The 24,385-nt window shown below is 49.7% G+C and overlaps 1 protein-coding gene and 1 non-coding gene across 2 annotated transcripts in view; one reads left to right on the top strand and one right to left on the bottom strand.

The window, feature by feature from the left end:
- The window catches only part of SLC24A3 (solute carrier family 24 member 3), a 460,077-nt gene that overhangs the window by 149,182 nt on the left and 286,510 nt on the right, over nucleotides 1-24,385 (bottom strand). The gene's annotated exons all lie outside the window — the stretch shown is intronic.
- Nucleotides 424-496, top strand: TRNAR-UCU (transfer RNA arginine (anticodon UCU)). Its single transcript has one exon. It is a non-coding gene; the product is annotated as a tRNA-Arg (tRNA).

Raw genomic sequence — 24,385 nt, 5'->3', positions numbered from 1 at the left:
CTGCTTTAGATACACATGTAAATACATATGTACATGCATACAGACACATACAGACACATTTATTCTGCTTATGCCTTCGTTCAAAAAGGGGGGATGTTACTGCTAAGAACTGTTAAACTTTTTCAACAATAGGATATTTTGAAACATTCAATTTAGGTCTAACTTTTTTCGGGAAGAAACCCATCTTTAAGAAAAATGGAAGTGGGCAGGTGGTTTTGGGGATGTCTGTTGAGTTTGAGGTGGTGATGCCAATACGTGGCCACAATGATGAGCTGGTAGATGTTTAGTAACCGACACTCTGGGTGCAGGGGAAGTCCTGATATGCAGCATTTGCCGATTTCCATGGTATAAATATCACCCCCACGGCCAATGTTAGGCCACCTCCGTGATGGTGAAGTCGGGAAAAGATGTGCATGGGGGAATTCCCTGGTGGTCCAGTGGTTAGGATGCTGTGCTTCTACTGCAGGGGGCACAGGTTCGATCCCTGGTCAGAGAACTAAGATCCCACATGGCAAAATAAATAAATAAATAAAGAGACATGCATGGTTGACTCTTGTGAGCCAGGTGGAGCCACTGCCAGCTCACCACGGGACAGATGTGGCTGGTGAAGGGGGCAGGACTCAGTATATTGGTGACTGGGAAAGAGGATCTCACGAGTGTTTGGAGGTGGAAGAGTCCTCTTTATCTGGCTGATAAAAGCCATAGAAAAGTCACGTTGTCACCATCCCAGGAGAGCAAAGAAGACGTAGGGAGAAAAGAACCACAGTTTGCCCTCACGAGTGTGTGAGCTGCAGAGTTAGGAATCATCCAGGGACCCGAGCCCCACGAGGATGCTGTGGCAAGGAAGAGCGTGCTGCCTGCAGACCCCAAAGGGCCGGGGCTCTGGACAAGCCCAGAGGCCTGCGCATCTCGTTGGCAGCACGTGGCAGAGGCCAAAGAACCAATCAGATGGTGGAGAAGGCCCTACATCTCAAGCCACTGGGAGTGAAAGGAAGACTTAAAAACTGGGTTTGGAGAGGTGTGGGGAATAGTCACATGTAGTGTTTTCTAATTAGACTCCTTTTCTATAATTTTGGGTTTTGAGGTCAGTAAGGATGTCGCACAGGCCTGTCTGTGCCTTAAGAGAGAAAATGCAACACAGAGGAAGAACGGCATGAACCTAACCGCTTGGGAGTCTTGGGGAAAAGTATCCCAACCAGGTGTCACAGACCTGTGGGAGAAGCGAGTTACCTCTGAGTCGTCCGAGCTGCCAAGCTGAAACTGCCTTTCCTCCCTCCCTTCTTTCCTCCCTGCCTCCCTTTCTTCCTTCCTTTCAACACATTGGCTACTAAAGCACCATGTTTACACTCTGGCTAAAAGCACTGCCTCCTTCTCAATGCGACAAGATTAGTTAGGTTTGCCAGTAGAAAGCCCACACTTATTACGTGGCTTCACTCAGTGGTGAAATGATTCAGCTGACTTGGAATTCTCTGCCCATTTGGGTGATGGGGCAGGGAAGAGGACAATTTAATAAGACAACTGATTATTAACGTCGAGCCCCATTTCCCCACGAGAACATGCTGCGAGTGAGAAAGGAGGTGTATTCTGGAATTTTCTTTATGCCTAAGGCGCACAGTGAAGGATACACGCGGTGGGCCATGTTCAATGCACGTGGTGTGTCTTTTTGTGCACCTTTCAGGCGGTCGGCCTTTCCTCGGCTTGGGTTGATGAAACCATGGGTGTGGTGTATTTGCCACCCAGAGGAGAGGGGTCCCTGAAAGCTCACAATGCCCTCCAGTCATTTACAGAATGACTTTGGGGGCCTTCTTTTTCCCATAAGATAAGAGAACTGGTCTGAGGAGGTCCTTTGATGTGCTGATAATCTCCATTTTATAAATAAGAAACTGATGTTCCTGGGGGGATGGACCAAGTCCTGGGTGCCACTGCATGAGAAGCAGGTCTCGTGAACTCTTTCCAGACTAGTGGTTTTCGGGACACCGCGTGGAGTAATTTGGTGATTATCTGCTGTCCTAAGTTAGCCAGACATCTATTTTCCTTTCCCCTCGTTGAGACTAATGAAAGAAGACATATTGACCATTCTTGAACTGTGAATCTGACAGGTCGGAATTGGATGATGGATTTCTCATCCATCAGTGTTCTCTGGCTTCAGTTGCCTTTAGTTAGGAAGTGTCCAGTCACCACCAGGGGCCTCCGAAAGAATTCACCTTTGCTGCCGCCGAGCCCCACCAGGATCGCGGGACATTCTCTGAGAGGTGATGTCTCTTATTTATTAGCAGCAAGTACATGGGTTCCTCTCCTCCTGTGAGTCTTTGAGCTGAACAATAAGCACAGGTTTTGCTGTCTTTTTCGGGGATGCTAACAGCTGTTTGGGGCGTTTATTAATGCCAGAGTTTGCCAAGGCTGTGTCGAACTCAAAGCAGTTTTCCAAAATTGTACAGAACTAGAAAACCACACTGCTTTACCTAACAGAAGCAAAAGTATCTGCTTAATCCAAGTACATGAGAGAGCAGCCTTTAGCAATACTGGACAGGGCCCTCCTGAGCTCTCCTGCTAACTCTCAGGACCCTTTCTGTGTTGCCATCTCCTTCCAAACAAGGTACACTGGCTTTGTCATCGTGGGCTGGTGGAAGTCCTTTCTTGCCTCCGTTTGGTTTCTCCAATGGACTTTCCTCTCTTCACTAGCCCAGTCCGCTGCAAAACCAGGACATGGAGAAAGTCGAGACACGTTCAGAGTTTGCTAACCTTTATCTCAGCTCTGCCTCGCTGCCTCTGGATGCTCTGATGTGTTACTCTGGGAGGATAGGAGCTGCTATTTGAGGACCCCGTGCTGTATGCACGGTGTCCTGTGAGAGGCTCTGCATGGTTTCCTACTCAGGTGTAACAGCAACGCCATGAAACTGACATCGTCAGCAAGCGCCGTGTTACAGGTGCAGAAACAGGCTCACCGAGATGAGGTAACTTGCTCAACGGCCCACAGCAGGAAGCTCACCCCAAGCCCAGCGCGACTGCTACTCCCATGACATTCTCTCCCCACCCTTCCTCTTCCCCTCTCCCTAAGCTCTGCTGCAAGTGCATCTAGAGCAGGGCTAGCAAAGAGAAATATAACGTGAGCTACACATACAATTTACAAATTTCTACTTTTTTTTGTTTGTTTTGTTTTTTGCAGTACGTGGGCCTCTCCCGTTGCGGAGCACAGGCTCCGGACGCGCAGGCTCAGTGGCCATGGCCCAGCCGCTCCGCGGCATGTGGGATCTTCCCGGACCGAGGCACGAACCCGTGTCCCCTGCATCACCAGGCGGACTCTCAACCACTGAGCCACCAGGGAAGCCCAAATTTCTACTTTTGAAGTAACATTTTTAGTTCAAAAAAAAGTAAAATATTATATTGCTTATATGTGGTGTACGTTCCTGGAAACATCCCAAGGCAGACCTGCCCATTCAACACACACCCTCTCTCTGCCCCACCCCCCTGGTCCTGGGTGTCGTCTTCACTTGCACAAGATCATTTAAGAGGCTTGGGGTGGCCATCCCACTGTCAGCTCAGGTACGGCATCACTGCACGTTAATGGTTTCATCCGCGGTCCTTTTACACACCTCGCCAGGCATTCTGTTATTAAATATTTACCGAGTACCAATAATGTCAGAGACACATCCTGAGGGGCTGAGGAAGAGGTAAGGATTATTCCCATCTGGACTCCAGCCTGTTGAAGTTTACACAGCTGTGTTTCAGAGAGGCCATTCTAGCCTTTGATGAGTGAGAGCTCACAGCTTCTGAGCTGAGTGTATCCCTCTCACTGTGAAAGTCACCTCAGTTTCTTGCGATGCAGTCACCTTATAGTATCTGTAATCTGCATACCCCCTCCCCACAGCTTTTAAGCGTTCTGTCAATACCCACTACCACTGCCATCCATCACACACAGGTACACACACACAGGTATGCACAATTACGCACACACAGGTGGACAGGCTGCCCGTCTGCTGTAAATTGCATATGATGTGGCAGAACAACTCTCTAGATGTTAAAAGAGAAGGAAGGGAGAGAGGGAGAGGCAAGCCGGTCTGGGGTCTCTGCAAGCTCTGAGAACTGTACACTCTGGCTCTCGCCCACCACATGGACATGACAAAGTCCTACTGAGTATGCATTTATGGACTCTGGTAAGTATGTCCCCCTTCTTTCCTCTGAGGATGCAAGATGACACAGGTGTAGGCTGTCACCCAATCTTGTCCCTTCTTGTTCATAGAAACTGACACCCAAGGTAGTCGGGAGGGAACCTCCCCAACAGTGAGAGTTATGAGCCCAGGAGAGTGGAGGCGGCCGAGCAAATCCAAACAGGGAATTTCAAGAGGAGGCAGAAGGAAGAAAACCAGATCTTTTGAAATGCTTAACCTCCAGGTCAGAAGTGAATGGAATCAGCTGAAATCAGATGCTGTTTCATAATGAAATTATATCAGGCCCCTTTGCTGGAGCCCAGAGATCCAGCTGGTCAACAGTGAAGGAATGAATCCTATTGGGGCATAAAATAATGGAAAGAAACGCCACTACTGGGGGAAAGTAGGGAGACCTGTTCTATTTTCCTAAACTTCTAAGGAGATGGCCGCAGGAGGAGCAGCTATGCTCTAAAGACCTCAACAATTTGGTGTTGGAATAATGTCCACATCAGTAGGATGTATTGGGTGGTCTTTCCCTCAGCTGGGAGGCAGCTGTGGAGACAGCAACACGACAGGGCTGAGTTTTACTTTGCAGATGCCAAAGCCGTCTGCAGAGATCTGGGGATGTGGGAGGAGAGCTGTTCCTCTCTGCTTTTTCCTCTGCTAAAGGGAGAGGCTTAGCGGAATTTTTCTATTCCTGGCTAAAGCCTGAGCCCCAACTTTGTATCCTACGGGGAGAGGATTATTTCCAGAATGTACTAACAATGAGACATTCAAAGAAAGAAAGAATTTTTTCTCAAGATAAATCTCTAAGGCAACGGAAGTCTTTTACGTGAGAGGTAACTAAATTGAAAATTGTTTCCAAGCCAATGAAAGAGCCAGCAGCAGGGAAGTGAGTAGCTTCCTACACAGTCAGCAAAACCATCTTTCTAGTTTTTGTCTTATGCTTTGGCTTTTGAGATTTTGATATATTCTGAGCCCCAAGAGCGGATCAGGCAGCTGAGGTCAGGCTGTTTGGTCCTCTAGGGAGTGAAGGGAAGGAGGAAAGAAGGTAATAACGTAGTGTCTCAAAAGCGATCCTAGGATTCGTTAGGAGGAAAGTTGAGAGTGTGCCACACAGGGTGGGGGATCGGCAGGAGAATGGCCTTCCGTTGGAGTCCTTTAGTCCCCAGGAGCCAAAGCAACGGAGGGTTCCCAGGCTAAAGGTCGCCTGTCCCACCAACAAGGGCGGTGTGTCTCTAGAGGTCTCTGGAGGAGACCAGGAGGACGCAGAGTACAAAGAAAAGCAAGACTCATGGTGCGTTATAGCAACTGCACCAAGGAATTTGTTCTCCTACGCCCAACCCGAGGGCAGTGGAAGGTCGTATGGATGTGTGATGGGGAAGAGGGAGTGATCGTTAATTAAAAAATAATACCATTTCTGTCTTAATTTTTGGAGATTTCATTATACTATAGATGTGGATGATCTCAACATCCTGACTCTCCGTTTCTTGAATTCTTCCCGTCCAAGGGTCTTATCCTCCACCCTACCTCAGATACCTGTGGAATCACACCATGGTAGACTTTGTCATTATTAATACCTCAAAGCCATCCCTTCCACCCTGATCACTTCCTCCACCTTCCCAGTGTATTCCTCGAACATCCCGACTCCAGCAGTCCTTTCCCTAAATAGAGCTTCCATCTTGAAACCACGAGGACCAAAGAGAAGCTTTGCCAGCCAGAAAGATGGCGCATCAATTACACTGCAAAGGCACGTGCTAGCCCTTGAACTGACTCCTGGGAAATCCCTCCCTGGAGATAAATAGGCACCTGTGAGTTTAAGCCACTCTTCATTGAGTTTTCTATCCCCTGTAACTGAACACAACTCCAGTGGTGCAGGGCCCACCTGAGCCGTGGCTCCAGTTCTCCTGTCCCCTCCCCACTCTCATTTGCTCTCAGACCTCACTGACAACTTGGTTCAAATGTACCTACCATGCTCACCTTTACCCTCATTTGCTCTGAATTACTGCCTCTTTTTAAGTTTTTCAGTCCAGTTCCTTAAACTGCTCATGACTTTCAAGGCACTTCCTCTCTCAACCATACTTAGCGATTACCATTCTACACAGGTACAACGTACGGGTCTAGCAGACACAGAGAGAAGGCTCGGAGTGACATCTCCTTGGGCAAAGACCTAATTTCATTTTGACATCATGCTGCTAGGCTTCAAGTTCAAAATAGAAGGTAGAAATGAATGTCCACTTTTCTTGTCCACACGGACATGTGCACATGGGCGCACACACACACACACACACACAACACACCAAACCTCAAGCTTCTCGAATTGTGATTTTGTGGCTACACATGTGGCTCTCAGGCCTGGTCCATAAAGACCTTTCCTATCATGCTCCTCCACGTCTGACCCCTTCTGCTGGCTGCTGTCACGGTCAGGAAGATCTTGGAAGCCACACGTAGAAGATGGCAGAGGCCCCATGGGTCCATGCCCTTGGCTGACCTGGAAATGGGCTAACCCCACTCCTCGGAATGTTGTGTGAGGAGGAGGTGTCTTTTGTTCGGTTTGTGCCATGATGCGTTTAGGGGTCTGTGGTGGGCAGAATTCTGATGGCCCTGGTGATACACATACGCTTTCTTGCAGTTATTCAAACACTAATATAGTTGCTGCTAAAGACAGAATTTGCCCGTATAATTAAGATCTCTAAGCAAGTGACTTTCAGACAGGGAGATAATTCTTGGTGGGGCTAACCTACACAGGTGAGCTCTTCCTGGTGAGAGAGATTCAAAGCGTGACAGGCACCTGCCTTAAGGATATTCCCCGTGATGGCTGACGCTTGATTTTAGCCTTGTGAGACACTGAGGAGAGAAGCCAGTCACAGTGTGCCTGGACATCTGACCTACGAATGGTGAGAAAATAAATAGGTGCTGTTGTAAAGTTCTAAGTTTGTGGCCACTTATTACCCAGCAATGGGAAACTAACACAGGATCTATTTGTCACTGTAATTAACCTCCCCTAACTGGCACATTGGCCTATTTACTTTAGCAGTGGACTCCATGTAACATCTCATTGTCAAATTTTTAGAAAATTAGTGATAAAGAAACCTTCTAATTAATGACACAGATTTTCCAAAGCCGTTATTTATAGCGTCAGTGTATGTGAAAACAAATACCTTACATTGCAGGCCAAGCCTTCTAATTTGTGACCAGCGTGTTCCTTGAAAGCAGAGGGGCCATTCTAACTATGCAACACCAGGGAAGGACAGACACCAGCGGGTCAGAATAGATACGGCCGGATCGGCGCTGCTGAGAAGGGCCGAATGTCAGCCTGGCTTGTAAGCCAACACCTTTCATGCTAGAGCCACATTCTTCCACGTACCGGGGCTTGAACTAATCCGCAGGATGACTGAGAAAGCCATGCAAATTCAGAGGAGAAAAGAATGCAGTCAGAAGAAGTCTAGTAGGACTAAAAGTGGCTGGGCATTTTTTGATGATCTGGGAGGGAAGGGGGAATCCTTGACTGTACCACAGCTCCCAATACTTGGTTATTTTGCTAAACTCTGCAGCGATCGCTACAAAGATGTCCTGATTTCTGGGCTGTGCCCAAAGCAGATTTATCCAATTAGAGAGAGGCTGGAGCTACCACGAGGGCTGAGGTTTATTAGAAATCATGAATCTTCTCTTGCCCTGGCTCTGGGCACCATCAAAGCAACTGCAGTTTCAGCACCTGCATCCGAGCTCGGCTCAGGGTGAAGGGAGGGTGGGGGAGGGAGTTGATTTGGGCCTGGTCATTCACCCAGCTGTGCTGAACAAGCACATCTCTGCACTGGAAGGGGGCTGGGGAGGGAATATGGCAGCAGCCATGTCGATGTAGTCACCTGTGAGATTCTGGTCCATTTCATTTCACTCATTTTCGAACAGCTTTACTGAGGTGTAATTTACATACCATAAAATTCACCCACGTAACTGTACAGTTTGATGAATTTTGTCAAATTGTACACAACTGTGCGACCATGACCACAGTCCAGTTTTAGAACACTTCCACCCCCACCAACGTTCCTCCAAGTCCATCTGTAGCCAGTCCTTGCTTCTACCCCCATATGCGAGCAACCAATGATCTGCTTCCTATACCTTTAGCTTGACTTTTCTACCAACTTCACATAACAGATCACACAGCGCCTAGTCCTTTGTACCAGGCTTCTTTTGCTCAGCTTAATGCCTGTGGGGCATCCATGATGTGTCAGGCCTGGGATAGAGTGATGAGTGAAATTGACACAGTCCCTACCTTCATGGAGAACTGAGACCAGCAGGGAGACAGATGTTAATCAAACGATCCCATAAATAGCTGTATAATTACACATTCTGATAACTGCTATCAGAGGAAGGGGCCCTCTTAGCTCACACAGACAGGAGACGTGATCCGATCTGGGTCAGAGGAGGCTACAGAGAGGAGGGGATGTCTTAGCTGAGATCTTAGGGATACACAGTAATTAACCTTACGAAGAGGGAGAACAGACAGCTACAGCTGAAGGAATGGAAGGAGGTCACAGCTGTGGGAGCACACGGCGGGGGTGCGATGGGTGGGTGGTTAAGGAAGGACATGGGGGGATGCTAGCCTCAGCCTGATCCGGAGGAGGACTCTGGAGTGTGAATGGCCCCAGAGAGCTGTCTCACCCAGAGGCAAGAGCCCATGGGTTAATGGGCAGTAGAGATGGAAAGTAAATAGAGCTGGGTACCCCTTGCTTCTCGCCCTGTAATGTGCATACGAGTTTCCAGAAGATCTTGCTAAAATGTAGATTCCGATTCAGTAGATCTGGGCGGGGGGGCAGAGATTCTGCATCCTATCCGCCACCAGGTGACACCCGTACTGGTGGTCCATGGACCGCACTTTGAGCAACCAGGACCGAGAAGGCCAGGTAGTGGATTCAGCAAGGCAGATGGTACCAGGTTTCCAGGCTGTGCAACTACATGAAGGACAGCTCCAATTTCAGGGCAAAAGGAGAGTCCATAAAGGGGCCAGGTTTGGGAGGCAAGGCCTGGATTTACTCCTCTGCGCAGACAGCTTGAGAGTGAGTGCTTGTGACTGTGCCACAGAGAAGAGAATCTCCGACTGGAAGAGACCTTCAAAATGATTCATCTGCCATTCCTGAAAACGAAGGGAGATCATGCTTCCCAGTTCTTGGTGTGTCCTGCCTTGTGGGGGGCAGGGGCGGGAATGGGATGGAGGATAAAGAGTGATGGGGTAGGGGAGCAGGGCTTTGGTTCTTCCAGTAACTTCTGGAAAGCAGCTCTATTATATATATTGATGAGATTTGGTTTACAATCTATTTCTAAAAAAACCAAAAAACAAAAATAGGGGGAGGAATGAAAGGATTTGGTATCATGCAGCATCAAGAGGCTGTGGCCTGATTGTTGGCCATCGCAGAAAAGCCCTCTTGTCATCTTGGCCCCAGGTTCCTCCACAGGCTCAGGGGTGTGGGGAGGGTGTGGCTGGTTCCGCCCCAGCCACAAAATGCTCCTCAACAGCTACATCCTGGGGAAGGCCCAGGGCAGAAAGGCTCAGGCCAGCTACCTGCTTGGAGGATTTTAAGAAATGGTGTTTACTTCTAAGGAAATGGAAGCACCCTACAAAGCAGTCGGTTTGTAACAGTAAAAGGGAAAACGGAACTTACACAGTTCTCTGTCTCTTCCAGGAACCTGAAAAGTACACGCCTCCAAACTGCACTTCACCCCTGCTCCGTGGACATGCTGCAGCTTGTCCCTCGGTAGGGGCAGGTGGCCTCGGCATACACGGGTGGATGGGGAAGGGAGGTGGCCAAGCAGCAGGACCCAGACTCTGCATCTCCAATCCTGTCTCTGAGGGACTCGGTCATAACATCCCTTCTTTCCCAGGAAGGGCCGGGGAGTACGGCTGACCTAGATGTTTGCTTCCTTTCAACTCCACATGGGAGCAAAAGTCGGAAAACAGAAGCCCTTTAATCTGGTCTTAATTAAACACAGTCTGCATAGAGGGAGCTGCTCTGAACAAGGGTGGGAGCAAAGCCAGCTGACCCCAGGGTAGCAGCTCTGATGCGGAGCTCAGGCGTACCTGGTACCTGTATGGAAGCTGGGAGTCCTTCCTGCCAGGGTTGCATTTGTCCCCCTTCCTGTCTGAGCTACTCACCAATTCAGACCTGCTCCCGAGGGCTGACTAACTGTGTACAGCAATGTGTGGTCTTCCCACCTGCACGGTAAGCATCCCGAGTGAACGACCCCTTCTCCTATTCCCCATGCGTATTCCTCACACCTCCGTCACCACCCTGAGCCTAACAACGGAGCTGTGTGGTTCCTGAACACCACGTGAGTTCGCTCCCGCTATGTCTTGTGTTCATGAGGAACCTACACAGCCTTATTCCTCCTTTATCCTCAGACCCAGTGCTAGGAGGAAGCGGCATCCCTCCTTCCCGCTCCTATCCCCCTGCCTGTTCCCTTTGGTGTCCTGCAGGGAAGCTGATCTGAGGTCAGAGTTCAAGTTACCAGTGCGCAGGCTGCTTCGCTCAAAATGACCTGCGTGTGTGCGTGCTCCCTTTCTTTCTGTCCCACATGCGTATCAGGTCCATAGTGGCGACTGTGCCACCTCGGCCTTGTGCATATATTTCCACCAAACTATCAGAGTTTGGTGCTGTGGTTGTCAGATGCTCACCTAGTTCTTCATTTTGCTATTGTCCTTTGCTAGGAGATGCCCCCAGACAGGCGGAGTAGGTGTGGTGATTACCAAGCACCCCCCATCACCTCCGCCTGGGGGAATTTCATCCTGGGGGCAAGAATGACACCGCTCGGGCAGACTTCCGGTTGCACATCTATGCACAAGCGCTAGGGTCCCAGGTGCTCTTTCTATGCTTTTTTTTTTCTTTTGAGGTCTCTGGTGACGCTATTTGTGCGCCCTGCCTGGATGGCTAGAATCTCAGAACAAAGAGAAGGAATGAGAACCGTCCACCTTCCAGGCTGTTCTAGTTTCCCCGCTCCGCAGGAAGACAGGGCGTCGTCTCACGGGGCTGGGTTTCTACGGGGCCAGGTGCACACCGGGCAGCTCTCAGCGCCCCTTGGGGGAGGAGCCTGAGATGTCACCACTGTCATTTGGAATCGCTCTCCCAGCCTGCGGCTGGTCCTTTCTGACAACTTCAGATGTGGTAGATGAGGTCCTTAGTAGGTAGTTTTGATTTTGGAAAGTGGTCCAAACTCTCTGGAGGTAAAATGTGTGAACCCAGCGGATGGCCAGGCTACATAACCATATTCGCGATGGAAACAAAGAAGGAAGGTAACACAAGGACCCTGATTTTCTAGAGGTACTCATACACCCCAAACTCTTCCCCGAAAAGGAAGGGCTCTGAAAATGCCTGGGATAAGGGCAGGTCACTGGAATGAATGTGTGGCCTCCAGGACACTGTTCTGCAGAGGGCACGGCTCAGTTCAGTGAGTACATTCTGGAATCTATGTAAAGGCAAACCGTGCTGTTTACACCAGGAATTTCACCTGAGACAACACTGGATTCTAAAGCTCAGAGCTTTGCCGTCCTCTTTGCACAGATACTACCCTTAGGTAACCAGCTGTCCCTGGAAACCTAGTTTATTTTTCAACTTAACCAACACTTACTGGTTGTCGGCCACCTACAAAGCGTGGTGCCTGGTTCTTCCCAGAACACACGATGCAGTGCTTCCTCTATGGACTCTGAAGACTTCCCATCCCACCCAGGGCTCCCTCCCCAGGGCTCCTGCAGGAGCCTCCGGGTCACCTCTCTGTTACTCGCCTTTGCATCGCCAGCACCATCACCTGCTTGGCACATAATAGGACCTCAATAAAGACTTGCTGAATGAATACTTTGTGGGCCAGGTCCTTCAGAGGCTCACAATGACAGCCCAGTCTCAACATTTTCTATGCCCCCGCACTTCAAAAAACCACTCTCTTTCTCTGCAAAAATCCACCAGTGTCCAGTTTTCCCTTTCCTTGTCAGGGCCCCCTCCAGGGGTAGTGACACAGGCACCATCCGCCGACTTCACTGCTCCAGGGTTTCTGTAGAGATAGAAGTGCGATTTCACCTGGGCCTCAGCATTCAACAGCCAGCTCAGGTGTGCCTGCTCTGGGCACTGCCTCTCGATGCTGCCCCCATCTCTCCCCTTCTGACTCCACCTTCCAGCCCAGCTACAGGTCCCCCAAACCGACTGGTTGATTTGACAATGTTTTGCCAGGTGGGATCCCTTGGAGTCTCATTTGGAGTTGCCATTGGTTTAGATCCCTGACAGACTGTACACGCCTGGAGGCAGGAGTGGAGGCTTCATCCTCATTCTCTCCCTACTCTCCCGCCCCCGCCCCCACCCCCTGGCAGGGCTGGTTGCCTGCACGTAGTAAGAGTGTCACAATGCGTGTTGACTCATCCCTTACAGCTGATGACTTGAAAACCAGGAGGATGTGGGAGAAGAGGAACTTGGATAGACCAGCTGGACACAGCTCGCCTCCCACAGGCCTGCTTGCTAAAGTCCCAACTGGTAAGCACGTCCTCCCCCCCACCCCTTTTATTTTAATGATGCTAATGTTTCTTATATTTCAGGTGAGCATTTTATATTTGAAGGGGAACATTCTGGAAATAATGACCAAGTTCCCAAGAAATGACTTTGATGAGGAATGAGACCACGCATCCTAAGACTGGTTCTGAGGGGCAAGGATGCTGGGATTCCAGGCAAATGGGGAAGGAGGAGGGGGAGGGGGAGGTTTCCACATCGTTGGATTACACCTCCAAACCGTCTTCCTGCAGGATGTGTCATAACCAGGGACATCACAAAGTAAACAGTGATACTTGTGAATGAAAGCTTTACATTGACTTGGGAAGGAAGCGGGAAAGAAAGAAAGGAGATGGTTGGGTGGAGCAGGAGACCTATCCCCCGGAGCATAAAACATGTGTTGGCATGGAGAAGGATTAGGGCAGCCTGAACATCTAGAGACGTCTCCCAGTGCACTGCCACTGTCAGCGCTATTACTATTATCTACTCTTTCACACAAGTCATCATGAGTTTGGTCTAAAAGGAAGGTTTAAGCAAAGTATGTTCACTCAAAAGGGAGAACAGAGTAAAAAATTGCTTTTAAATCAGAATGCGTGAGCTAATTGTATGGGGTTTCTTATACCAGCCAGCTTTCGGGTCTTCACCATTTCACGCTCTTACCAAGCATGGTTTTTCAGGGTTATTCCACAAGAAGCAGGGGAGGGGCATGGGAGAGTACTAACTTATTTGTAATTTTTAAATTACTTCAATGTTTATACATTTCAAATACATTTAAAGTGACATTGTTATTTAAAGAGATTTTCTTTTTTTTTAAGATGAAAGTTACTTTAATTTATTTATTTTAATTTATTTATTTTTGGCTGTGTTGGGTCTTCGTTTCTGTGCGAGGGCTTTCTCTAGTTGGTGGCGAGCGGGGGCCACTCTTCATCGCGGTGCACGGGCCTCTCACTGTGGCGGCCTCTCTTGTTGCACGGCACAGGCTCCAGATGCGCAGGCTCAGTAGTTGTGGCTCACGGGCCTAGTTGCTCCACGGCATGTGGGATCTTCCCAGACCAGGGCTTGAACCCATGTCCCCAGCATTGGCAGGCAGATTCTCAACCACTGCGCCACCAGGGAAGCCCGAGATTTTCTTTTTATTAACACTTGTCACTGATCTTTGGTGATTGTAACAGATGAGTTAGGACTACACTATAAAGGAAAGGAAGGTCAGAGATGTTTTGCTTTTTCCTCTCAGCTTCCTTTACCATTTCTGAAAATAATTTTGGAAATAAAGCAAATCGAATGCAAACTCTTCCCCATTCCTGCAGCACAGAATGTCAGGAAATCCGTTTCGCCAGTCTTCATGCACTATTAACCACCCACACGTAACACATGGGATGTTTAGTCCTCATTTTGGCACTGGCTTCATCCCTTCCATACTGTTTGGAACGTACAATGTGGAGGAGTTGGTGTTACCGGCCTCTGAGAACCTTCTGGTTTCACATTTCTGTAAAGGAACAGCTTTTGCATTTTCAAGGCAGATTAGAGAATGAGTTTGCATTTTAAATGAGCATTCTGGGCTGTGCAGGTTGTGCCGGAGCAGGACCACCTGAGTCTCCCACACTCCTCCTCCTGGCAGAAGGGACCACCACTTAGAAGGCAGATTCTGGAGTGTGGGAGACCCCAGTTCTGGTTCTGAACATGTTTCCTGAGTGACCTTGGATGGGCTACCTGTCCTCTCTGAGCCTTAGTTTCTTCATTTGTAAAATGGAGCAGATTATAGCAAATATGTATACGTTTTTGGGTTTTTTTGTTGTTTTTTGTTTTGCGGTATGCGGGCCTCTCACTGTTGTGGCCTCTCCCGTTGCAGAACACAGGCTCCGGACGCACAGGCTCAGCGGCCATGGCTCACGGGCCCAGCCTCTCCGCGGCATGTGGGATCCTCCCGGACCAGGGCACGAACCCGTGTCCCCTGCATCGGCAGGCGGACTCCCAACCACTGCGCCACCAGGGAAGCCCATGCATACGTTTTTTGCTGTGTCTGTGTTATGAGTACTGTTGTCCATCATCCACCAGTATCGAAAGAAGATGGGTCCAGGGTCTGCGCTAACCACCTACCCACACTGTGAGGCTAACAGCTGTGCCCCTGGCAGCTTGAACTCCTGGAGGAAAAGTGTGAGTAGCAGACCCCGCGAGCTCTGGGGCCATTGGTGTGAAGAGCACCCTCGGCCAGCTGAGATCCAGCGTGGGTGTGCACTCCAGGCTGCCGCCCAGGGCTGCAGAAGGCAAGAAGCGGTCCCTGTGCTTACGCCGCATTTCACCAGTGACTCAAGGATTCTGATTTATGTTTCCTTTGTTATTGTAATGGACATATTATAATCGAACAGTTTGATAAATTTTGACACTTGAATCCACCTATGGCATCAGTAACCAGATGAAGAAACAACAGAACACGACCAGTACCCCACAAGCCCCTCATAGTCCCTAACGCCTAAGACTAACCATCATCCTGACGTATATCTGTTTTTGTACCTTAATATAAGTGGAATCATACAGTCCACATTCTTTTGTGTGAGGCTCAGTACCCTGGTGTGAGATTCAGCCGCACTGTTGCAAGTCGTTGTAGATCATTACCATGGCTGTGTCGTCTTCCACTGTGTGACATTAGCACCATTTATTTGTCCCTTCCAATACTGATGGGCATTTGCATAGTTTCCAGCGTTCGGCTATTACAAACGGTGCTTCTGTGGGCATTCTAGTACATTTGGTGCACACACAATGTGCATTTCTCTTGATGCACAGGAATGGGATTTCTGGGCCACAGAGCAACCCCACACTGCTGTTCAGCTTCAGTCCTTACTGCCAAATATTAATCATTTTACTAAGTGATTGCATTAATGCATAATTCCACCAGCAGCAGATGGGAGTTCCAGTTGCTCCACATCCTTGTCAACGCTTGCGATTGCCAGTCATTCATTTCAGCCGTGCCCATGGATGTGGAGTTGGTACTGCACCACGTTTTAAATTTGCATTTCCCTGATGGCTAATGGAGTTGAGCAACTCTTCATACATTTACTGGCCATCTGAATTTCCTCTTCAATGAAGTGTTTGTTCACTTCTTTTGCTCTTTTTCTTCTATGGGGCTGTCTGTCTTTTTTCTTATTGATTTGTAACAGATTTTTAATAGATTCTGAATAAGCATCATTTGCTGTGTGTGTGTGTGTGTGTGTGTGTGTGTGTGTGTGTGTGTGTATTTTGAAAATACCACTAGGCTTGGGAATGTGACACTGGGTAATGAAGTGTAAAAAGGAAATAAAGGGATAAGCCTGGAAGGGATGGGGAATGAGGCTAGAACTCGATTCTCTGCTTAGGATAAAGCCCTTAGCCTGGAGGAGGACAAAAGCATGGAGAAGAGTAAGAGGAGAAGTGACAGTTCTGGAAGTCTCTGGGACAGACACAGGGAATTCGGTCTTCGTCTGTGGCTAATGGAATTCTTGCTAGTCAAGTAGGCAAAAAACAAGGAAAAACAATCTTCCTTGAAAATGCCAGTCAAGAAGAGAAAGGATATAAAAGGAACTAGAAAGGAGAGCGGAGAGACCCAGAGTCATGAGAAATTAGAACCCCAGAAAATTTCATATAATCTGTAAAATACAGGTGCCCCAACCTTAGCCAAAGGAGGGCAAGCAACTGTGCAGAGCACGTGCCACATTTCCCGAGGGGCCCTGTCTCTCAGGTGCCTGGAAATACGATCAGGATGAGGAACAAAGGAGAAATGTCCTCCTTGTATAGAAGGTCTGATTTTTATAAGAATCCCTCATCATTATGGGGCTTCTGCAGGGGGTGAGGCTGTGCTAACGAAAGAGAGACCCAGTTTCAAAACTTACAGTGTAATATGGAAGAACATTTTGTATTCTATTACAAGTTAATCACTAAAAGGATGTTGCCCATAAGCTTAAATTACACGTAATGGCCCATCTCTGGGAACCCTGCCTCCCAGGTAATGAACAGTAAGCTAAAATACCTTTGTTTAGCTCACAGGAAACATCCTGACCAGGCCCACCTGTGAATGACTGGGGGTGAGGAAGAAATTCACAATCCCCTCCGGAGACTTACAGGAACCAGGAAACGTTTGACTTTACTCCCTTCCCTTTTAGCATAAAAGAAGCCTGAATTCTAACGCAGGCAAGAAGTTTCTTGGGGAGCCATCTTCTCGGTCTGCTGGCTTTCCGAATAAAGTCGCTATTCCTTGCCCCCAAAACTCTTATCTCAAACTTACTGGCCTGTCGTGCATACGAGCTGGACTCAGTAACAGCAATGCAAATGAAAAGACCATTATCTCTCAACGTTGCGTTGATGTAGAGGGACATGAACACAGATAGTCCCCAATGCATTAATATGTGGCTCCTGAAGGGGTCCTGGTATTAGCACATGAACACAGCATCTCTGCCTTTCAGGGAATCCAAAGTGCTGGAAAGAAAAGGCTGGTCTCAGCTGGTCCTCTTCTGATCCACCCCTGCTCTCTGGCTCCTCCTGAGAAAAGCCAGGGTCATCTCTCTCTTAACAGCCAACACTCACTGAGGACCTGGGGAAGTCCAGCGCCGGGCAGTGTTTTATATACATCTTCCATCTAATCCTCACGCTGTAGGTTATATTATCTTCTTGTCTTCGAGGAGGGAATACTCAGCTCAGGAAGGCCACGTAACAGGTACACGGTCTCGCCCCGTTCCTCGGGGGAGGTAGAATCCTAACACAGGTCTGCTGCTGCCCACCCGCCTCATACCGTGCGGTCCTGCCCCCACCTTGCCGCTGACATGAGGCGCGTCCTGAAATGAGGGATCCCGCTGTGGTGAGATGGGTGGTCCACCACGCTGCTCCGCTGTGGGTACAAGGGGACCGTGCTGGCACCACCCAGCCTCCTGTTCACAGTAGTCACGGTCCATCAAGTTGCCACAAACACCAAAGAGCGAGGACCCCTTCCTCCAAGAGGAAATACAGGACCAGGTCCCTGTGGGCCTTGAGTCATAATGTTTTCATCAAAGGATCAACCCAGAACCTTGTTTTATCTGTGTTTCTCTTTAAAAACACCTCATTTAACATATACTGTTGAGTCATTAGCACTGAACTCGCGGCCGACAGCACTGTCACTCATGCCTGAACGGAGCTCCTCTAACATGTATTTTCTCCGTCAGGCACATCCCAGCCTTCACGCGCAGGAAGCCTAGACAGCTCTTCAGCACTGTGCTTGGAGGCAACGGGGAACAGCAAAATCACTCCCCGAAAGCACAGAAATGAGGAAAGTGTGGCACCAAGCGGGCTGTGAGTAGGATGCTCGTTGACAGTATCAGAGCCCAGGCAGGAGGCGGAGTGTTGCCTCGCTCGACCTAAGCTGAGAATGTGTGCGCACAAAAATTGATTTGGGGGCTACAGATAAATTTTAGCAAGTAGGCCAATCTGCAAATGCAGAATCTGTGAATAATGAGATCAACTGTGTATTTGTTGGTTGACTGATCCAAGGTAAAGAATCTTCTTTATTAAGTGCTATGCGCTTGAGCGAACAGTGATCTCAAGTAAAATACTGAACTAGGCAGAGCAATGACCATGCTTTCACGCTGCTACAGATCACGAAGAGAAAACTTTCTTCCGAAGACTGCAGAGACCACTGGGAACAGCCGTGCAGTGTGTGCACTGCACAAGCCTTTCAGCTGAGGGGAGGGAGCTCCCAGCCTCTACCCAGTGGCTTAGTTCTACACCCTGTTTGGGCTGCTCTGCCCGGGAGGGGGCGCTGTTTTGTCATGCGTCCAGAGACTCTACACATGCTAGTGGTGGCCTCTCGAAGTGCTCCCTGAATGATTTTCTACAAACTCCCCTGGAGGCCTATGAGGTGAGCAGGGACAGGTAGCCGCATGCTGGTATTCCTGTTGGCAGTCAAGTGGTTTGTCCTGGGATATTCCAAGAGTCACTCTTCCAACGCACGTGCTCCTTTCAAGGCTGACAAACCAAGGGGTCCTCTGGGCAGTATCCATCTGTGTCGTGTTTCCTGTAGGCAATGGGACGGACCAGCAGACGGCCAAGGCTGCCACCTGCCGGCTCAACTATTTTCCCCATTTGGGGGTTCACTCGATGCTGCCATGTCTCCACCATAACTGAAGAAGCCCAGGGCCGTGGATGGCAGCTGGCTGAGGCTGGCACATGGTCAAGTCTCTAACAGACCAATTTCCATCCTGGCCTATGACGATGTAAAGATCTGCCCACAGGTGACCAAAGCCCAGTGTTCCCAACAGACTTCTGTCATTTCCACGCTGGTCTACAGATCCTGAGCAACGTATCTAACAGGATGCAGACAAAGACAAATCCCAAGTCCCAAAAGACCCCCATCCTGCCTGTGGGGCAACTGCTGGTGCCTCCAACCTGTGACACCAGCATCCCTGCTCACACCCTCCTGCTTCCTGGACAGACACCACGGAGAAATCCAATCACCAGCAGTACCCACTTTCCGACGCATCCAACCCAGGCATCCTCCGCCTCCTCCCACTATCTCTCCTCAGAGTCGTGCGGCCCAGGTTAACCTCCCCCTTCCAGAGATGCTCTGGAAGCTCCTCTGGGCCTGTCTCCCCAGTCCTCTTGCTGCAACGATGAAAAGAACTGAACTTTGTCCTGGAGTGACTGAAGGAGAATTCCTGGTCATCTCTGATTGCTGGACTTTGATGCCTGAGAATCCCATTTTATTGGGAGGGAGAAGTATAGACTCACCTCCAGTGGGGGCACGGAAAAGTGGATTCTAGGGTGGTTTTAGTCTTGTGTAATCTCCATCAGCAGGCCCTCCCGCTCCCGACACCCCAAACAAACATGCCATCTAATTCCAAAACTCTGTTTCTTTGTTCCGCACACAGAGCTTCAACAGGAACCCCAGCCCTGTTCTCCCAACCAAATCACCTCCCCCGAAGACCCTCCTGCCTAGAAATTTGGAAGTCTTCATTTTCTCATGCTCATTTCTCCTTGGCTTTAGATCCACGGGAGCTGCTTTGTGAACTGCCTTTACCAATAGGATGCAACAGAGGTGACACCATGCCAGTGGGGAGCCGAGGGCCGCTACTGACTGATCTCTTGGGACCCTGTCCAGCTGCCATGTGACTAAACCCAGGCTAGCTCGTTGGAGGATGACACAACAGGTGGCCCCAGCTGACAGCCCGTCATCTGCCCAAAGCCAAGCTGCCTGGCTGCTGACAACTGATGACAGACACACGAGGAAGTCCAGCCCAGACCGGAAGAACCACCTGGTGGAGCCCTGCCCAAACTGTTGACCCACAGAACCGTAGCTAAATAAGGTGTTCTTGGTTTAAGCTACTGAAATGGAGGGTCCTTTGTTACACAGCTGAAGCTGACTGATACAACATCATTCCTTTAGTGCTGAGATCATTAATGATCCCTGAGGGTGGTTAGTCATTGTTACTCAAAGTAGGATGTTAGCAAACTCCTGTAAAATACTCTGTGAAAAGGGGAGTTCTGTGGTCAGTTCTGAAAACCCTGCTATTATACTTTCCGTATGGAGATTCATGGTCCAGATTAGCACATTAAAAGTTTGTGAGAAACCCTGCATTTAGAAAATAATCAGACAATCACTTAGCATTTCGTGAACACTTGATTAAAGAATCCTATTGTCCACACAACACCTATGGATATCTTTCTTTCTGCAGTGTCCTGAGAAAACAGTTTGGAAAATGCTGTTCCAGATCAATAAAGGAGTCTTGATTCCCAGCCTGTAGACCACAGATCCGCTGAGAAGCCCGAGTGCTTGTAAGGGGGTCAGGTGTCTACGCAGAGGTGGTGGCAGGGTGGTCGCAACACCCCTCAGATGGCAACCAGGCATCCCCACACTACAGAATAGATGGGGGGCGGACCTCAGCTCTTGGCTCCCAACCACGTGGAGGCTTCCATGTACCTGCTGAGATCACAGGACTGGCCACCAAGAGGTGATGTGAAGCGGCCTCTGGAAAGAGCTGAAACAAGACAAGTGCTGCCTCCGGGAGGTGGACGCGCTGCCTGGCAGAGGTCGCCAAAATCCTCTATTTACAGAAAACCGGCACTTTGTAAATACCAAGCTGTGCTATTTATGTAGCTGTTTCTCATCAATATATGTGGGAATTCTGTAATTATCACGAGTGCTCTTCAAAGGCTTCCGGAATCTCAGACACACGAGGGTCACAGATAGAGTCGGCTGAGCCCTGCAAACCCCGTGCCCTGGGCTCCTGCTCTTTCACACGGCCTGGCTGCTCGGGTAAGAGCAAAGGGCAGGGCAGGGCCCCAGCTGCAGCTGTAACCAGGGTCTGGCCTGATGGCCCCTCTCCTTGGGGTGTGGATGGGGGAGTAACGTGGGCAGACTGCAGGCACTCAGGGGTCTGGACACAGAGGGGTGTGAAGCCCATCCCAGAATGCCCAGCCTGCCCTGGCTCTGGACTCCAGGCTGGCGACACTGCCCTGGCAGCATGGCCACAGTCCCCGGGGCTACCCCAGAACCCCCGGGTCCGCTGGCAGCTTACAGGAACTGGGAGGTTTCTAGAGCTGTGACCAGAATAAAGGCTTTGAAAACTGAGCAAACGACGTGCTCACTGACCATGCCTGGAGTCCCTTCCAAAATCATCATTTAGGTCACAGCCATGGAAGGGGGCCTCTCTCCCCACCGCCTCTGCTCCGGAGCCGTGCACCTGGGTCCAACCCCAGCTGTCACTCCTGGGCTCTATGCCCTGGGCAAGTTGCCTAACTTCTCAGCGCCTCAGTTTCCTCACCTGTGAAATGGGGAAATAATCCCTACATCCTAGGTATTATGTCACTGACCCTCTCAGAGCCTTGACCCATCACCAAAACGGAAACGAGAACAGCTCACGGGAGGAGAAGCTGATGTACACACAGTGCTCTCAGAGCATCTCACCTTCCATTACCGTGTGATGTTCCTCAGTTCACGTCTTACAAGATGTCCGACCCCTGGGAGGTGAGGACCACGTCCCCGTCCTTACAAACGTCTCCATAACTATTTCTTTGATTCAACCCGAGATATTTACACAACATTGGTCTAAACACGATGTCAGCAATTTGCTCCCTTGGACAGTTTACTCTGCCAAACCTCAGTTTACTCATGTATAAAATGGGAGGATTAAGGGAGGTGGTGTGAGGAAGACTCCGCATGCTCCTCCCCATGTGGTAGACCACCAGCCAATGCCATTCCCCCTCCCCCTTCCCTTCACAGCCTGGAGCAGACCAGCTGGACGCTGTGTTTGTGCATTGTATATTCACAAGTACAGCGGTACTCTCTCCCGCTCTCCCTTGTCAGCATCTTAATGGGAGAGAAGAAGTTCGTACCTACTTGGTTGATTGTTTTTCTGAGCTTCTGGGAAATTCTCTGATGCACCTGGACCACTGCCAGGTCCACTGATGGCTGAAAAATGACGCGGGGGCATTAGTGGCCTGTTACCCGGGTGGCAGAGCTTCAGATGAGCCTTATCGGGGGACCTTTCTGTCCAGCTCCCACCCTGATGCCTTGGGCTCGTGCACAGGTAACGGACTGCAGTATACGGACCACCGGCAAACTGATTCTGGAGTTGTCTAGCATCTTGCCTCTAGCCATGAATATTATTTGGGGGGCAGTGGCTCTTGTTTCTCTACAGAAGTCCTGCTCCTTATATGAAGCAGCTGTGGGCCTTTGCTCCGCCCACACTGGTCACGTGACTTGATATAACGCCAGGGTCATGGAGATGAGCCTGTTCTCTTGTGACAAGAAGGTACAGAGCCTCCAAGAGTGCCTGGCTATACCCCCGTGCTGCAGCTCCCAGCCACCGCCTGGCGAGTGTCACTTGGACAATAATATCAACGCTTCTTTGTGTTTCCAGGCAGCCCAGGCTCCTCGGAAGGGGCTGAGTCCCAGGGAATCAGACAGTGCTGCGGCTGACCAGGGATGGACGCTTGAAGTCACTCGTGAGCCCTTTCACTGTTTTCTGCACCAATTGTGGATCTTGGAGTTGGACTGAACCTTGAGAACATTTTTCTCATTTAAAGGTGAAGAGGGGCTTCCCTGGTGGCGCAGTGGTTGAGAGTCCGCCTGCCCATGCAGAGGACGCGGGTTCGTGCCCTGGTCCGGGAAGATCCCACATGCCGCGGAGCGGCTGCGCCCGTGAGCCATGGCCGCTGAGTCTGCGCGTCCGGAGCCTGTGCTGCGCAACGGGAGAGGCCACAACCGTGAGAGGCCCGCGTACCGCAAAAAAGAAAGAAAAAAAAAGGTGAAGAGGCCAAGATCTGAGAAGGGCAAGTGACCTACTCAAGGTCATAGAGCTGGACAGTGGTAGCTCTGGGACAGAATGACCCACTAGCACTGAGCCGTCATGGAAATCGACGAGCTTAAGATACTGACATCCTCACCCAGCCACACTCTCTCTCCTTTGGTGAACGGTACCATCGCCCATTTACCCCAAAGACAAATAGAGAGAGACCCTCGACTACTCAGACTAACAGAGACTACTCAACTGGTTTGAAGACATTCAAAGCAGCATCGCTCTCCTGTTGATGCCCAGCAACTGCTACTTCTTTGCACCTCGTTATTAGAAATATCACAACGGGAAACACTCTAGCTTCTGCCGCATCTTACAGTGCAGGACATCTCCTTCCCTTCCCATGCTGCGTCTCCATGCCAACACCGTCACTACATCACGTAGAGACAGACACACTCACAAAAGAGCTTTCTCCTTCCTAACAGTTTTTTGTTTTGTTTTGTTTTTTAAAACAAGGGCCAGCTAATTTTATTAGGGATGACACAGTAAATCATCTCGTTAGTCATACTGAGTTCTTTCTAGTTTGGACAGATTCCTCTCCGAACTGACTTGTCTATTTACTATAGGAAGGGAGACAAGAGGATCCACTTTTTGTCATTTTTGGTATAGAAAAATCTGGTTCCTTTGCCAGCAAACAGTGGAGCAAAACTTTCAGGCGGCGGGTGGTTAGGGAGTGTTCGCACGTGAGAAACGAGGAGTGTGTAAAAAACGCACAAGATGGTAGGAGAGATGGTCAACGTGGAATCGAAGGAAGGGGTGCACCCAGGTACCCAAGGTGGAACGAGCTTGAAATGTTTAAGGAACATCAGGCAGGTCTGTGGGGCGGAAGTGTGGCGGGCAGGTGGGGGGACATGAATTTGGAGAGGTGGGCAGACCCAGAACATGCAGCCCGATACCCACGTATGTCTTTAAAGCATTGCCTGGACTGTAACGTGGAACGTGGAACATGGACATGAGCGGGGCATGCTGGTCCAGGGGAGGGATGATGATGGCCATGCCAGCAAAGATAGATGGGAGACTGGGATAGAGTCACAGGTTAGAGATGGAATGGCCGGGACTTGCTGATGGGCGGGGTGGGAAGGAAAGAAACCAAAGCTGATTCCTAAGATTCCAACCTGAGCCACTCAATGGACGTCGGCAACGATTTCTGAGATGGCCAAGCCAAGGGGCACGTGGGTTTGCAGGGGAGAATGAAAGGTTGCTGTCTTTTAAAAACTCACAGCTCCATTTCAAACTGTATTCCGACTCCATGTCAACCTACGCTCCCTCTTCAATGGAGTTCTGACTTGCCAAGGGAGAGATTAAAAACAGACAGACATACACACACCCCTTTATTTATCCAGAATCCCACTTTAAGTAATCCTGCCTAAGATGTTAAAATTTCTTTCCTATTGTCTTTTAAAAGAGGGTTATGGTATCC

This window comes from Globicephala melas, chromosome 15 (assembly GCF_963455315.2).
Source record: "Globicephala melas chromosome 15, mGloMel1.2, whole genome shotgun sequence".
Classification (NCBI taxonomy): domain Eukaryota; kingdom Metazoa; phylum Chordata; class Mammalia; order Artiodactyla; family Delphinidae; genus Globicephala; species Globicephala melas.
This window is presented reverse-complemented; position numbering and strand designations above follow the sequence as displayed.